This window comes from Lathyrus oleraceus, chromosome 7, assembly GCF_024323335.1.
Source record: "Lathyrus oleraceus cultivar Zhongwan6 chromosome 7, CAAS_Psat_ZW6_1.0, whole genome shotgun sequence".
NCBI lineage: Eukaryota > Viridiplantae > Streptophyta > Magnoliopsida > Fabales > Fabaceae > Lathyrus > Lathyrus oleraceus.
Genome location: NC_066585.1, coordinates 503,419,610 through 503,435,494, shown reverse-complemented (window position 1 = coordinate 503,435,494; position 15,885 = coordinate 503,419,610).

Below are 15,885 nucleotides of genomic sequence, written 5' to 3'. Positions count from 1 at the left end.
AAGGGGAACATGTGACTGGTTATATGCAGTCTGAAGTTAGTGAGAACTTGGTTGGAACTGGGCCACAAGGGACTATGTGTGCAAGGAAGATTGAGATAGAAAGTGAAAGGACACCTGATCCTACACATTTGAAAGATGAAACTGATGTTTATGATGAAAATATATCAGATGAAAGCAACAATTCTCAACAAGGTTGGATGAAACTACTGATAATTATATACAATGTCACACTCGATGTCATGACATTGTATTATGACAACCTGTATGGTACAACTATGTCCAAAGATCATATTCAGCACAGCTGGACCAAGTACATTATTTGATGTCATCACTCAATTAGAAAATATGTGGAAAACAAACTCATAGTTCTACAGCATGAAATGCAACTAACTAACAAGGCTGCAAGAGATTTGTATGATGACCAACTGAAATATGAAAAGGGGAAATTAGGGGCTTAGTTTCTTGAGAAAATATGGCAATTAATGTGGAGTGGAAAAGGTAACAAAAATATTGTCTGCCCAATGAAAAGAAAAAGCCACATTAATAATGAATCATCACCTAGTATTGGAAATAGTATCTATTTCATTTGCACGCTCTGCCTGAACACAATTCTTACCATCTTCGTCAAACTACTCAGAGAACCTCTGCTAGGGCAAAGAAATTTTCCTCAAAAGTTCAACAACATGTCTCAACGTCCGTCATCATCTAGCTCAAAACCCCTTCATACAAGAACTCCCTCCATGGAGTTTCTAGATGAAGATTTGATGGACGTGACTCCTCTGCGTATGATACCAGGTGGCGTCCCAGGCTCCTCTTTCATGGCTGGAGCTAAGCAAGGTAACACTCCTGAAAAATCTTCTGATCAAGAGGACATGCACTTTACTGATCGCACCATAAGAAACCTAGTTACTAGGATACTGAATGAAGAACATGGAGTCAAGGATATGTTTACCCCTCTGTCCAGAAGGGACCCCTCTCCTGAGGTGGAAACCCAAGCTGAGAAAGATGATGACTCATCTAAGACAGAAAAGGAAGTAGCTGCTGAGGGACTATGTTCTCTTGGAAAAAATTTACCTAGCAGGTTTCCTGGTACTGCTCAGGATATTAAGGAAGAAAGGTCTGAGGAAGAAGATGACACTTTGGCCAATCTTGTGAAAACAAGTGTAGCTAATAAACTGAGAAAAAGGAAGAGTATGGCTGAGATAAAGACAGCTAGGAGAGATAAAAAGGTTGTTGGTATAGGTCCCTCCAAGTCGTGGAGTAAAGTAGAGGTCAGGAAGAGGAAAGAAAGTGAGAGCTATGAATCTGATGAGGATGTCGAAGACGATGTCCCAAACATCTCCCCTGTTAAAAGGAAGGCTTTAAAGAAGTCTCCAAACAAATTGGTTGTTGTTCATCTAGACAATATCTCTTTTCAAGTAGAAGATGGTGCTGCCAAATGGAAGTTTGTGACTCAAAGAAGGGTAGCGATTGAAAGAGAATTGGGAAAAGAGGCAGTTGAAGTAAAGGCAACTGGTCTTATGAAAACTGTTACTGCTCTGCCTCAGTGCTATGAGGGGATAGTAAAAGAATTCATGGTGAACATCCCTAAGGAGATTTGTGAAAGGAGCAGCAAGGAGGTCTGCAAAGTTTTTGTAAGGGGTAAGTGTGTGAAACTTTCACCAACCATCATCAACAAGTTCCTAGGGAGAGGAACTGATGAAGGAGTAGATCTAGAGACCACAGACAATGAGGTCTGTAGGATTATTATAGTTGGCCAAGTTAAGGAATGGCCTAGTAGGAATCACTCATCAACTGGGAAGCTCATTGTTAACTATGCCATCTTACACAAGATTGGTTCAGCTAATTGGGTGCCTACTAATCATGTCTCTACTATCTCCATTAATCTTGGAAGAATCATTCATGCAATTGGAACAAGGGTTAACTATGATTTTGGCAAGTTCATATTTGATCAAACCATCAGACATGCCTCTACAAATGTTGTGAAGTTACCCATTGCCTTCCCCTCCCTTATTTGTGGCATTATCCTGAGCCAACAACCAGGTATCCTGAGTACAAGTGACATTCCAAGCAGGAGAAAGTCCCCTCTATCCATTCATTATAAGTTGTTTGAGGGAAGTCATGTCAATGATGTCATGACATATGCCAGAAGGGAGCCTATATCTCAAGGGAGCTTGGTTGATCAACTAAAAGAAACCTGCAAGGAATTGGATAATGGCATAAGGGTGACCAAGGCTAGAAAAGAAGCTTTAGAAGTTCTTATCTATAGCCTGGAAAAGGAAGAAGTGGTGAAGGCTGGTAAGGATTCAAAGGCAAGATCAAAATCCCAATCCAGTGGCAGATCTGAAAGTTCTGAAGGCTCTGAAGGTGAAAGTGAAAGTGAAGGTGATACTTCTTCTTCTGATTAATGGTTCCTTCTTGTGGTAAAGAATAGTATGATGAGATGAAGATGGTGCAAAAGGTGTTGTGAAACTGTTCTGCTGTTGCTGTATGGATGCTGAAGTTTTTTGTTGTTTTTTTGGCAATTGTGTAATATGTGGAAGTCCTCATTGATGCCTGTTTTGTAATTTTTAGGGCTCTTAAAGAGTTCCTTGGATTTGTTCATTAACTCAGCTATCACAGTTGTGTATAATGAGGATTTGTACTTCCTGAATATTATGTTTTAACATGCTTAATGTTATAACATCTGATCTAACTTTCTCTGCTAGGCTAATGGACATTTATTTTGTCTGATTGGTCACCTTTGGTCAATTTTGACTAAAAAGGGGGAGAAGTGCTGATATGGAAGCTGTTTGTGGAAGTTGTGAGATGTATATAGCTGGAGGACAACTATTTTTAAAGAAAGTGCACAGATGTTAAAACAGAATGTTATTCTGTTTACAGATGTCAAAGAGGATGTCTGATATGGTGCACAGGTGGTGTTGTTGAAGCAGATGTCAGAATGACATTCTGGCTGGTACAGGTGCTGGAGTTACAGTAGCTGTTATGTTCATGGAGATTGTTTGTTGTGTGCATAGATTTAGGGGGAGAATGAGTACCCTTGTGCATTTGTGTGTCTTACTAGTTGCATCCATAACTAGTAATTCTGTTTATGTTGCACAGATTTAGGGGGAGGAGAAGTACCCTTGTGCATGTGTGCATTACTAGTAGCCATAAGTAGTAATTGTTTTGCTTCTGCTGCTGATTAAACTACTGTTATGTTGTTTAACTGTTGATAGTTTACCTTGTGAACAAAAAGGACAGATATATGTTTTAGCCAAAATTTGCCAAAAGGGGAGTTTGTTGATTCTGAGTGTTGGCAGCAATTTTGGTAAAACAAAGAGTGTTCACAAGATGTTATGTGTGATGTCTTAACATGAGATATCCTATGTACCTGCTGGAGTTCAAGAACATGTTCATGCAGGATTGTTTCAGAATGCCACATACATTACCATGGCTTCTGATATTGGATGTACCTGCTTGAGCTTAAATGAAAGACATGTTCATGCAGGATTGTTTCAGATGACATACACAAGGTTATGGCATCTGATATGGTTGTACCTGCTGGAAGTTATAAAAGGAATTATTGGATTATGCAGGATTTTTCCAGGATGCCAGACCCGATGTCATGACATACTGTACACAGAACATTCAGTATGAATGTTTGGTGTTTTGTGATTGCACAATTAAAGGCAATCTTTGTATGATTGAAGATCTGATTAGCTGGCGCATTCAATCATGGATTACAACCAGATTTACTTATTTTCCAAGGAGATCTAACCCGCTGTTATAAAAAGATTTGATTGGAAAATAGATTTAGGGTTTTCAAGATGTCCAAGCCCATCTGAATGCTTCTATAAAAAGGGACGAGATCCTCTTCACCAGGAGGAAGCCCTGTTCGTAGAGCCAGTCGAGATCAACATGGTCGAGATCAGCGAATATGATGAGGCCAACATGCTGGAGAAAACTGGGGAAAGCCCAGATGTTGATATAGCTGAAGTTTACCCAAGGGCTGATGAGGACTTGGTGGATTTTCTATATCGCTGCAAAAACAAGGGTTCATAGGTGTGCCTGTGCCCAAGGTGTGGTGCTGTCACCGACAAAATAGCAGCAGAGAATTTCCAGAAGCTGCAGCTGGGTAAGAGCAAAAGGAATGTGCCAACCAGGGGTTACCAGAATGAAAGAGGCTCAAAAAGGGTTGTGGGAAATAACCCAACAAGGCCTAAAAGCTACGTGTCGTCGGCAAGTGATCCTAGAGGCACTTGGATCAAGCCTCAGGAAAGACAAGACACCCCACAAGGGGTTGTTGCTGATGCTAGAGGAGGTCTAGCAATAAACTACAGGCGTGAATTCAAGTCTGAAAAGAGGACTCATATCTCTGAAAACTATTTGGGAAAGAACCCCATTACGAGGACTCAATGGAGACGTTTTCAGAGGCGTAAACAGGCCGAAAGAGACGCTGCAAGGGGCATGACCAGCGAGGCGAATACTGGGAAGAAAATTGTTGTGAAGGTCGACACAGCGCCGAAAGAATGGATAAGAGAGTACGTCCGTCGACCAGTTGAAAAATGTTCTGATGAAGTGACTAATGACTTCAATTCAGAATCTGAAGCAAGCCTCGACATCCTGGTCAACGTGGTGTCAATCCTACCACAAGAATACAAGTATGTGACTGAAGTCGAAGGATCGGTGGACAATGCTGACGCTGGAGAAATGGCTTTGCACCAACCAAGATGCTATTTTGTGATGAACGATGGTGCTGCTGAAAGCCAAGAGGCAGTATTCGAAAGACCAACAATGAGCATGAAAAACCATTTGAAACCACTGTTGATCAGGGCAAAAGTGGAAGGCGTAACCGTCAACAAAATTTTGGTCGATTATGGGGCCATGTAAGACCCCAATTTTGACCCTAAGATCCCTCATGGCATCATAACATTGCATTTGCAAAGCCTCATAGATCATAAGCATCTTGGTTCCCTTTACCTTTGGGTAGGACCTCTTGTAAGTAGGTTTGAGATCACCAAGCATGCTTGAATTGTATATTATTTCTTTTCTTATTTTGTTTACTAACCAAAAGCACAAAAATATGTCACTAACATCTTTTGTTTGTAGCTTGAGTAATCACAAGGTCAAAAGCTTCAAGGGGATCATTGGTACAAAGATATGGTCAAAAGAAGAGGAAAATAAGCATGGTAATGGTTCCCAAAGCTCTCATCCATCAAATATGCCTCCCTAGTATCTCAATTCATCATTTTGATCATAGCAAGTCAAAGGGTTTGAAGTTTGTTTCTCAAGGAAACCCTAATTCATCTGTGCACCATAATGTCTTGCTCTTGAAGCAACCTCAGCCCATGATCAAATACAATGAAGGGAAGTTCTTAAACTCATCATTTCATGCATATTTGAACTTATTTGAGTGTCCTCAATCATCAATTCATCAAGATATGAGTTGTAGACTTGAGAAGTTGATCAGTCAATTCATCTAACTAATTTGAAATGCACTGAGACCTAAATTTTTATGTGTTGGTCAAATGGAGATGATCCCAAAATAAAAATTGTTCTTAAGGACAATAGGAACAACTTTCATGTTCATCAAAAATTTATTTGAAGCTTGGAAGGTCATCTCCCATTCCAAGACATTATAGGTCATTTTGACTGAAACCCTAATTTTGGGTCAACTTCCCAAGGACATAACTCATTCATTTTTTATGATTTTGAGGTGGTATCAAATGCATTAGAAAGCAAAAGATGTCTACTTCAAATGTTATGTTGAACAAAATTTCAAAATCTCAAAGGAAATACATGTGATAATGCAAGACATTATAGGTCCTTTTGGACCAAATGCATTGAAAGGCAAAAAAGTCCAACTTCAAGTGCCCATAACTCTTTCATCAAAAATACAAATGATGCAAAATTTAAGTCCATTTTTATTGTCTTGAAAATTTCTACAACTTTTATGTTGGAGGTTTTTTCATTTGAAGTTTTCATCATCAAAACAGAGGGGCTTGAACATTGGCCAAATTTAGAAACTTTGCCTTTACATGTTTTGCACCTTGCACTTTAAACTCCAATTTCACCAATTTCCACACTTCAAATGGATTTTTTCCCAACATAACAATTGTTCCTTACATCAAAACCTTTCCAACCATTACTCACATGCTCATGTTTGGATTTGGGAAATGGCATTTTCGAAGAGGAGAAGTTTTAGGCATGATTATGCATAACATGTTGGAACTCGTTATACAAACTTGTGCATTGCCAATTCCACGACCATTTCAGATCAGTTATGAGTCAGAGTGCATTTGGCATTGAATTTGGGCCCTTTTGAATGATCATGCAAGCCCAAGAAATGAGTATCCAATTCCATGCACACGACTTTGATCACACTTGCCTTGCCTCTCCATCTATAAATAAGAGCCTCACTCCATTCAAATTGGATCCATGAATCAACCTGAAATGCTGCTGAACTGAAAACCTAACCTCTCACCAAAGGAGCTATTTCACTTTTCTTCAATTTTTTCTGATCTAAAATTCAACTACATCTGGTTGAATCTTTGGATCTAAAGCTCCTCGACCTTCATCCTTTAGTCCATTGCACTTCTGTTTTTCCAAAGGAAGCAAGGAAGCAAGCTCAAATCTCCAGAATCCAAGGTTATTCTTCAACTGGTTTTTTCTTCGAAACTCACCATTTATTGATTTATTTGCTTGTATATTGTGTTGGCTGAAGTCCTCTTCATAGAGGCAATTGTTTTGAATGCTCAATTGTTGAAATCCATGAAGTTCACTTGAACACCACAGAATTTCCATCTCTGATTTCTCTCAATATAGAGATCTAGAGTGGAATTGAGTGGTACATGGATGATGTACATCATCCCAGCTTTTCAATGATGTATGGATCGTGTATTTTGGTTAAGCTTTTGAAACCTGCAAATGTCACCGGAATCTTCATGCTCACCGGAGAAGAAGGTGGCTCCGGTGACCGTCCCTTTGCCAGATGCATTGTGGACCGTTGGATGCTTTCTCCAGTTTATATCACAACCGTTTGATCTAATGATTTTTAATAATGCCATGTGTGATGCTGTTGACTCAAGTACACCATGCGCGCGCGTCTCCCTGCCTTCAGATGTGCCACGTCAATTAATGAATCCAGATCTGACGCCTCTGGATTTTTGGCATTTTCTATTTTCTGATTTATTTTCTTTTATTTCCATTATTTTCAAAAATTCATATCTTCTTCATTTTAATTCCAAAAAATATGGGACCAATTGCATTCTTCTCCAAATAATTTCTAGTTTCTGATTTTGATTTTTAATATTTTTTATTTTGTCATTTGGTATTTTTTGTGAATTTTCTCTTTTCTGGTTATTTTTAATTCATTTTAAATAGTTTTTGATATTCAAAAAATACAAAAATATTTTCCTAACCTATTTGAATGATGATGAATCTATGAAAAATATTCTCATCAATTTTTTAATTGATTTGAGATTTATTTGAGATTTTAGTTCAATTAGGTTATTTTTATTCATTTTTAATTGATTAAAAATAGTTTCTGACTTTTAAAAAATGCTGAAATTTTTTGTCAAACTTTGTTTGACCTTGTTGAACTTGGGATAAATCACTTGGGCCTTTCAAGGTTGATTTGAAGTGATTTTGAAGTTTGACCTTTCTTTTATTTTTAATTCAAGTTTATTTTAATATTAAAAATGCCAAAAATATTTTGCTTATTGCTTGACCTCCAATCTTCATCTCATTTCTGATTTCTCATTGTTTGACTTTGACTTTCAATGTCATTTGTTCAACACACATGGATTGGTACATTTTATTTCACCTTATGCACTTTATTCTTTCTTTTTTTCCTTTTCCATTATTCATCTCTTTCTCCTTCTTCTTCTCTTTATTTTTTTGATCAATGAGTTAAACGTTGATAAGTTAGCATTGATTAGGGAGACTTAACCTTCCTTGATTCAAATCTAATTCATCTTGATCAATTGATCAAGTGAATGGCTTTGCATTAAGGATAGGTTGTTTCCTAAATTATGCAAAAGACTTAAACCAATACAAGATCAATTCTCTTCTTCTTTTTGGCATGGCAAGTTGTTGGAACTTGGTTCACTAATCAAGACTTCTAACTTGTGTTAATGGCTACATTATTATTGACCGGCCTCAGATAGTTGTGACTTCTACATAAGTCCAATTACGATTGCTTAACATAGCGCTAAATTTGCCTTATGGCACACTAACTACTAACACTAACCATTAACAATTAACATTTACTTTTGCTCTTTACTTTTAATGCAATTTACTATTCTTGCACATATTATCCATTTGCTTTTCTCTTTGCTCACTTGAGCACATGTTTATGTTAATGCCATTTGCCTTTTGCTCACTTGAGCACATAATTGTGTATATACTATTGTGCTTGTGTTTTGTTTTGATTGTTGTGAACCAAATGCAAAGAATTGGACAAAATGGACTTAGACTTTAGGACTTTCCCTATGCAAATTTGGAGTCAAAGAGCAACTAGGCATTGGGCCTTTAGAGTGTTATAAAAAGTCAAAGAGCAACTAGGCATTGGGCCTTTAGAATGCTTAAGCTTGAAGATGAACATTGAAAGGACCATATTCTAAACTCCCTCTTGTCCATTCTTTGATTGTATTATAGAACCTTTTGATCTGTGTTTTCTTTGTGCTAGGGATTCCCACTTGAGCTTAATTAAGGAACCATTACCATGAGCTTCCAAAAGAGAGAGATCCAAGATGCATTGAGGATTTTTTCCAAGTTCATTTGATTGTTGATGGCTTGAGTTTATGCTTATTTGCTTGCTTATTCCAAAGGATGGGAGCTACTTGGATCATCAATATGATCTCAAGAGAGGAACTCCTTTTGTGGTTTTGTTTCTTATTTCTTACCTCTTGCATGCTTAGGACTTTATCCCTTCTTCTTCTTCTCTCCACTCTAACCCAAGCCAAAACTTTTGTGCAAACATCTAACACTTGTTCTCAACATTAGAAATCTAAGCCTTATGCTTTTTATCTTCAAACTTTCTTTTCATAATACTTATTTTGAATTGAATCTTTAAGTCAACTTTGACCATTTTGTATATACTTCTAATTGGTAAATATGACTCATTCAAATGTCTTTTTGTGGTTTCAATGGCAACTTTCTAATCAAAACTTTTTCATAACCTTTAGCTATTAGGTTTGAATTATCTTTGTGGTAGATGTAATACTCACCTATATCCTTAGTGATGGACAATGAGTTTTCCATGCTTATTATAGGGTTAACCCGTCACTAGCATGTTGAAGCTATCCTCACATGGTGGATTTGTGGTTTTAGGTTGAGTGTTCTCCCTTTGATAACTAAAGACCTTAAGGCTTTTGGACCAATCAATTCACCCACTCCTTTTGAAAATTTTACCCCGAACTACGAGGTTTAGATCCTAATCTTTTTCAAGATGGTACGTAGGCAATGGGTTTATCCATCCAAACACAAAAATGTAAATAACTTGTATATTCTCTTCTCATCTCCTCAATCATGTTTGCACAAACAAATTTTCACAAAAACAACAATCTTACCACAAGTATGAAAAGGGCTCCCTAGGAGTACCTAGGATGTTTTGGGTGCCTAACACCTTCCTATTGCATAACCAACCCCCTTACCCAGATCTCTGACTCTCTTTTACTAGTTTTTGTTAAAACTTTTAGGTTTTTGTTCGCTTTCTAACCATTCCTTTGGATAAATAGAAGTGCGGTGGTGACTCGACTTGTATGATTTACCTTGGATTTAGTCAATATCTCTAATGGTAACGAATACCCCGCTACAGGCCACGGTCAACATTATGCCACACCATATTCTGAGGAAGATTAGCAAATATGATACCGACATCAGGTCTAATAACGTGGTCCTGTCGGACTATGGAGGAAAGACAAAAAGCACCATGGGAGTGATTATGGTGAATGTCACAGTAGGTTCAGTGACCAGACCGACACTATTCATGGTGATAGACGCTAGGCCAAGTTACAACTTGCTACTTGGCAGAGAGTGGCTACATGGCGTCGGAGTTGTACCATCTTCAGCACATCAAAGGCTGGTGATTTGGAGAGAGGATGGGGTGGCCGAAAATATCGAGGCTGACCAAGGATATTTTATGGCCGACGTGAATAATGTCGGCAAGAAGGAGTTTGAAAGAAAGTTGGCCAACATCTCTCCTTGCTTCCCAACTGAGGATGTATATGCTAATCTAAGTGAAGCTTTCGTCTCTCTAACTCTACATGAGACTCACGGCTTCATTTGGGATGTGGAACGCCTAGATGATCCGCCATACACAGGTATTTGGCCGACAAGCTGGAGGGACGTCAATGATGATGTTTGAGTTAGAAGCTCTAAGAAAGATTTCGGCATACGTTGCCGAGAACAAAATAAAGTCGGCCTTAAAAGCTGAAGAAAACATGGTTGTTGAAGCCTGTGTGCTGAATAAAGGGGGGCATATGGCTATTGGGCCAAGATCCCTAGACAAACCAACTTTGGCTAGAAAGGACATCGACATGCAGCGTCTGGACTGCATTTACGACAGCGAACCTTTAGGGTTCGAAAAAGACCCAAAGGCACCAGAGAAAATCCGACCAAAAGACCCCTTGGAAGAAGTCAACCTTGGCGAGAATGGCGAGAAAAGGCCAACATATATAAGCGCCAACATCGACAACGAACTAAAGTCTCCTGAAATCAGGCGTTTCGCCCCAAGATCATGGCAAAGATAAAAACAGAAGTAGAAAGACTCCTGAAAAGCAAGTTTATTCAAACTGCAAGGTATGTCGAATGGTTGGCCAATATTGTGCCAGTCATAAAGAAAAATGGGTCTTTGAGAGTATGCATTGATTTTAGAGATCTAAATGCTGCCACCCCAAAAGATGAATATGCCATGCCCGTGGCTGAGATGCTGGTCGATTCGGCCGCTGGTTTTGAATATTTAAGCATGTTAGATGGTTATGTTGGATATAACCAAATTTTTATTGTAGAAGAAGACGTGCCGAAGACGGCGTTTCGATGTCCAAGAGCCTTAGGGACATATGAGTGAGTTGTCATGCGATTCGGTCTGAAAAATGTCGGAGCAACGTACCAGAGGGTAAAGAACTCAATGTTCCACGACTTCATTGAAGATTTCATGCAAGTCTACATTGATGACATTGTGATAAAATCCAATGGTCAGTATACTCACGTCGACCATCTCCGAAAAGCCTTCCTGAGAATGAGGAAATGTGGATTAAAAATGAATCCATTAAAATGCGCTTTTTGTGTGCAGGCAGGTGACTTCCTTGGTTTCGTGGTGCATAAAAAGGGTATTGAAGTAAACCAAAGCAAAACAAAATCCATTATGGACATCAAGCCTCCGTCGACCAAAAAGGAGTTGCAATCCTTTTTGGGAAAAATAAATTTTCTTAGAAGATTCATATCAAATCTAAGTGGCAAAACAAAAGCGTTCTCCCCACTACTTCGACTGAAGAACGAAGAGTTCAAACGGCAGGATGCACACCAAGAGGCTTTCGACAAAATCAAAGAGTATTTGGCTAAGCCTCCAGTATTGGCCCCTCATGTTAGGCATAGGCCAATGAGACTGTACATTGCAGCCTCGGAATCGACTATAGGAAGTATGTTAGTCCAAGAGGATGAAAATTGTGTCGAAAGACCTGCGTATTACCTTAGTCGAATCCTTAATGATCCTGAAACTAGGTATAGTGATATAGAAAAACTATGTATATGCCTGTATTTCTCTTGTACGAAATTAGAGCAATATATCAAGCTTGTTGATGTTTACGTATCTTCTCACTTTGATATTATTAAACATATTCTATCTAAACCAATTTTGCATAGTCGAATTGGAAAATGGGCTTTAGCGTTAACAGAATACTCCCTGACATACGTACCCTTGAAAGCGATGAAAGGGCAGGTAGTAGCAGACTTTCTGGTTGACCATTCAATGGTCGAAATGGCGCAGAATTACGTAGATTTAGCACCATGGAGGTTATACTTCGATGGATCAAGACATAAGCATGGAGCTGGGATATGAGGAGTCATAATTTCTCCAGATGGAATTCCAGTAGAGTTCAAATACAAAATTGAAGGGATATGCACCAATAATGAAGAAGAATACGAGTCATTGATCACCGGACTTGAGCTACTGCTGGAATTGAGGGCAAGGAATGTCGAAATTATGGGAGATTCGGAGTTAGTGATTAAACAAGCATCGAAAGAGTATAGGTGTGTTAAAGAAAATCTGATCATGTATTTCGTGGTCACCATCAAACTACTCAAAAGGTTTGAGCAAGTTAATCTCCAACACATACCACGACAAGAAAACCAAAGAGCAAACGATTTGGCACAGGAGGCTTCAGAGTATAAAACGTCGAAAGACCAGGACGAAGAGATCCATGTAAGAGAGAAAGTACGGGCGACAGTGTTGTCACCGTCAGATCTGGCGATCATGAAGCTGGGGGCAGTAGATAAAAATCATTTTGAAATTTTGGCTGTCGACGACGAGGGAGGGAGTGATTGGCGTAAACCGCTAGTCAATTACCTACGTAATCCCGTGGGGTCGACAGATCGAAAGATAAAATATAGGGCCCTTAGCTACGTCTTGGTAAGTGATGAATTATTCAAAAAGACAGTCGAAGGAGTGTTACTAAAATGCCTGGGGGAAAGTGAGGCATACGTGGCTGTGTCGAGCATACATAGTGGGGCGTGTGGGGCACATCAAGCAGGTTTGAAGATGAAGTGGCTCTTGATGCGTTCAGGAGTTTATTGGCCTTCAATGCTGAAAGATTGCATTGAGTTTGCTAAAGGTTGTCAAGAATGCCAATTGCATGGGGGCATACAACATGTGCCTGCAAGCGAGCTACACACAATTGTGAAACCATGGCCATTTCGAGGATGGGCTTTGGACGTTATAGGAGAAATAAAGCCAGCTTCGTCGAAACAACAAAAGTATGTGTTAGTCGGTATCGACTATTTCACAAAATGGGTCGCATCCATAGCATTACCAAATGTAAACCAAGAAGTTGTGATAGACTCTGTCCAGAGTTACATCATTTGCAGATTTGGAATCCCAGAAACTATTACAACCGACCAGGGGTCAGTTTTCACTGGTCAAAAAGTGCAAGAATTTGCAAAAGAAATGGGAATCAAGTTACTGACATCTACCCCCTATTACGCACAGGCGAATGGCCAAGTCGAAGCTGCTAATAAGGTGATCATCATCCTAATAAAGAAACACATAGGAAAGAAGCCAAGAAATTGGTACAAGACATTATACCAAGCCTTGTGGGCATGTCGAACGTCACCAAAAGAATCAACTGGAACAACCCCATTTCTACTGGCTTATGGGCATGACGCATTGTTGCCAGTAGAAATTCAGGTCCAGGCGGTCAGGACCCAAAGGCAGTATGAAATACCTTCTGAAGATTACTGGAGTATGATGATAGATGAATTAGTCGATGTAGACGAAGAAAGAATGCTAGCATTAGACTCTCTACAAAGACAGAAAGAGAAAGTCGCCCGAGCCTACAACAAAAGGGTGAAAGGGAAAGTGTTTGCTGTCGACGATCTGGTTTGGAGGGTGATCTTGCCTATGGATAGAAATGATAAAATTTTGGGTAAGTGGTCCCCAAATTGGGAAGGACCGTTTAAGGTTTTGTAGGCCTTTTCTAATAACGCCTACGAGGTCGAAGAGTTGGCACCAGACAGGCGGATTTTAAGAGTGAATGGAAAGTACTTGAAAAAATATAGGTCTCTCCTTCAAGAGGTCAAAATTTTGGCAGACTAAAATAAATATCGAAAAATAAAGTTGGAGATAATTATGTTAGATACCAGCTGCAAAGGCACAGAAAATAAGTATACAGTGCTAAAGGCAAGAAAGATAACATTAATGTGGCAAGAAGCCATTGTTTAAATATTACAAAAATGAACTGGTACAATCGATAAAAGACGGTCAAAGCTAGCCGAATTTGGATTGGAAAGATTTAAGTTCAAAATTATAGTGCAAAGACACAGGCTCCAAGGTGCCGGCATGGGCTTTGAGCTCTTCAAGCTTCCCTTCAACGGCCATAAGCTCGTCAACAACCTCTAAAGCATCACTGGTGGTCTGCTCCATGGTGGCCTGGGCAGATTTTAACACTTCGTCGACAAAACGTAACTCCTCCTGGGTAATGGACTTCAATTCACCGTCCAAAGTGGCAATTTGACGCCGAAGGGCATCAATTTGTTGACGTATCTCAGCGGCCCGTGTTTGTTTGGAAGTCAATTCTGTCTTTCGCTCCTCTATAACCCTCAACATACTGGCGACTTCCGCGTCGGCATACGTCACCAACTCCCATTTCTCCTTCACAGAGGCCTCAGTATCAGCAATTTGGCACTCAGTGTCTCGAACGCTGTCAATATGGCGCAACATAGGCACCAAAAGTTATTCTAGAGCCGCCATTGCACATTAGGCGTAATCAGAGAGTTGGAGATCCTTTAGCTGGGCAAGTGCGCTCAAAATCTCTGGACCGACAGCAGGTTCATGCATGAGCACGAAAGGAAGGTCAGAGTTCAATGCGTGCACGCGGATTTTGTCCATGAGAGCCTTAGTTTTCGTCGCCTCAGGGCCCATTTTGCCAGAATGGAATTGCTCAGAGTTTGACGAAACATCACGCGATTTCACCAGATTGCGGAGTCTGGAAATTGCCTCTAAAGCAGAAGGCTTGATCGCCAGCCCCGGGAAGGTCGAAGGAGAAGCTGCTGACGGAGAAGTAACCCGAGGAGAAGCAGTCGACAACGAAGTAGCCTGGGAGGATTGTTGTTTGTTGGTGTCGACACCGACTGGCTCCCGTGGATCCTGCAAGGAAGATGAAGAGAGACTCGAGTCAGAACTAGTCGAACTGGAGTTCAGATGCGTCGCAGGACTAGTGACCGAATCAGAGTCACTATCACTAATTTGGAGAGGAAATTCAATGGACTCACCAGCGGTGTCGACAGATTGAAAGGGGAGATCTGAAGAAGAAACCGGCGACGCGGGAGTATAGTCAGCTGCAGGTTGAGTCGGCTTAGTAGAAGCATCAGCCTGCAGAAAGAAAATGTGTAAGAGAAGCGCAACAAAAAATCCAAAGGAATAAATAGGAAAATGGGTAAATACCTGTGTCGATGCAGGAGAGACTGCATCCTGATTTGTTTTCCCCAAGACAGTAGCGGGGGAGGGACCAATCGACGGTGAAGCTCCCGCGGTTGGAGCAGGGACCGCACCAAGGGTGGAAGCATCGACCACAGGAGTGTCGGCATCTTCGACAGGAACCTCTGAAGGAGGCGTTGTATGATGCCTCTTCTTTTTATTTTCGCCATTCTTGGAAGGAGAGTCATGTTTCTTCCTCTTGTGGCCATGATAGATTTTGGATTTATGTTGGGAGGTGTGCTGGAGACACGAAGAGAGGTTATAAGCAAATAGTCTAGCCAAAAGAGAAGACGAGCCGACAAGAAATACCTCAGTGCCCGCGGGAGCAGAGCGTTTGTGTTTTTTGGATTTTTTGGAGGCAGAAGAGACAGTAGGTTCTGTCGAACGTGGTTGACCCTGCACATAAGTGAAACATTAGCAACCACGTAATGTTCCCCTTTAGGAAACAAAAGCGAATAGAGATGCTTCAGAGAGGAGCATACAGAAGAGCTGGGTTTCTTTAAGACTTGAGATATGGGGCGCCCATCATCGTCAGAAGATTGCTTAGGAGCAGCCTGCAAGAAGAGAAAGACGGCTAAGGATAAAAGTTAGGGTCAAAGGAAATAGTATTTCAGCCAGAGTCGAACCTGAGCCTTTTGTGTCGAAGGAGTAGGCTGGTCAGCAGATGCAGAACCTGCAGGATTTAGAGGGAGCGCTGCAAATAGATACAA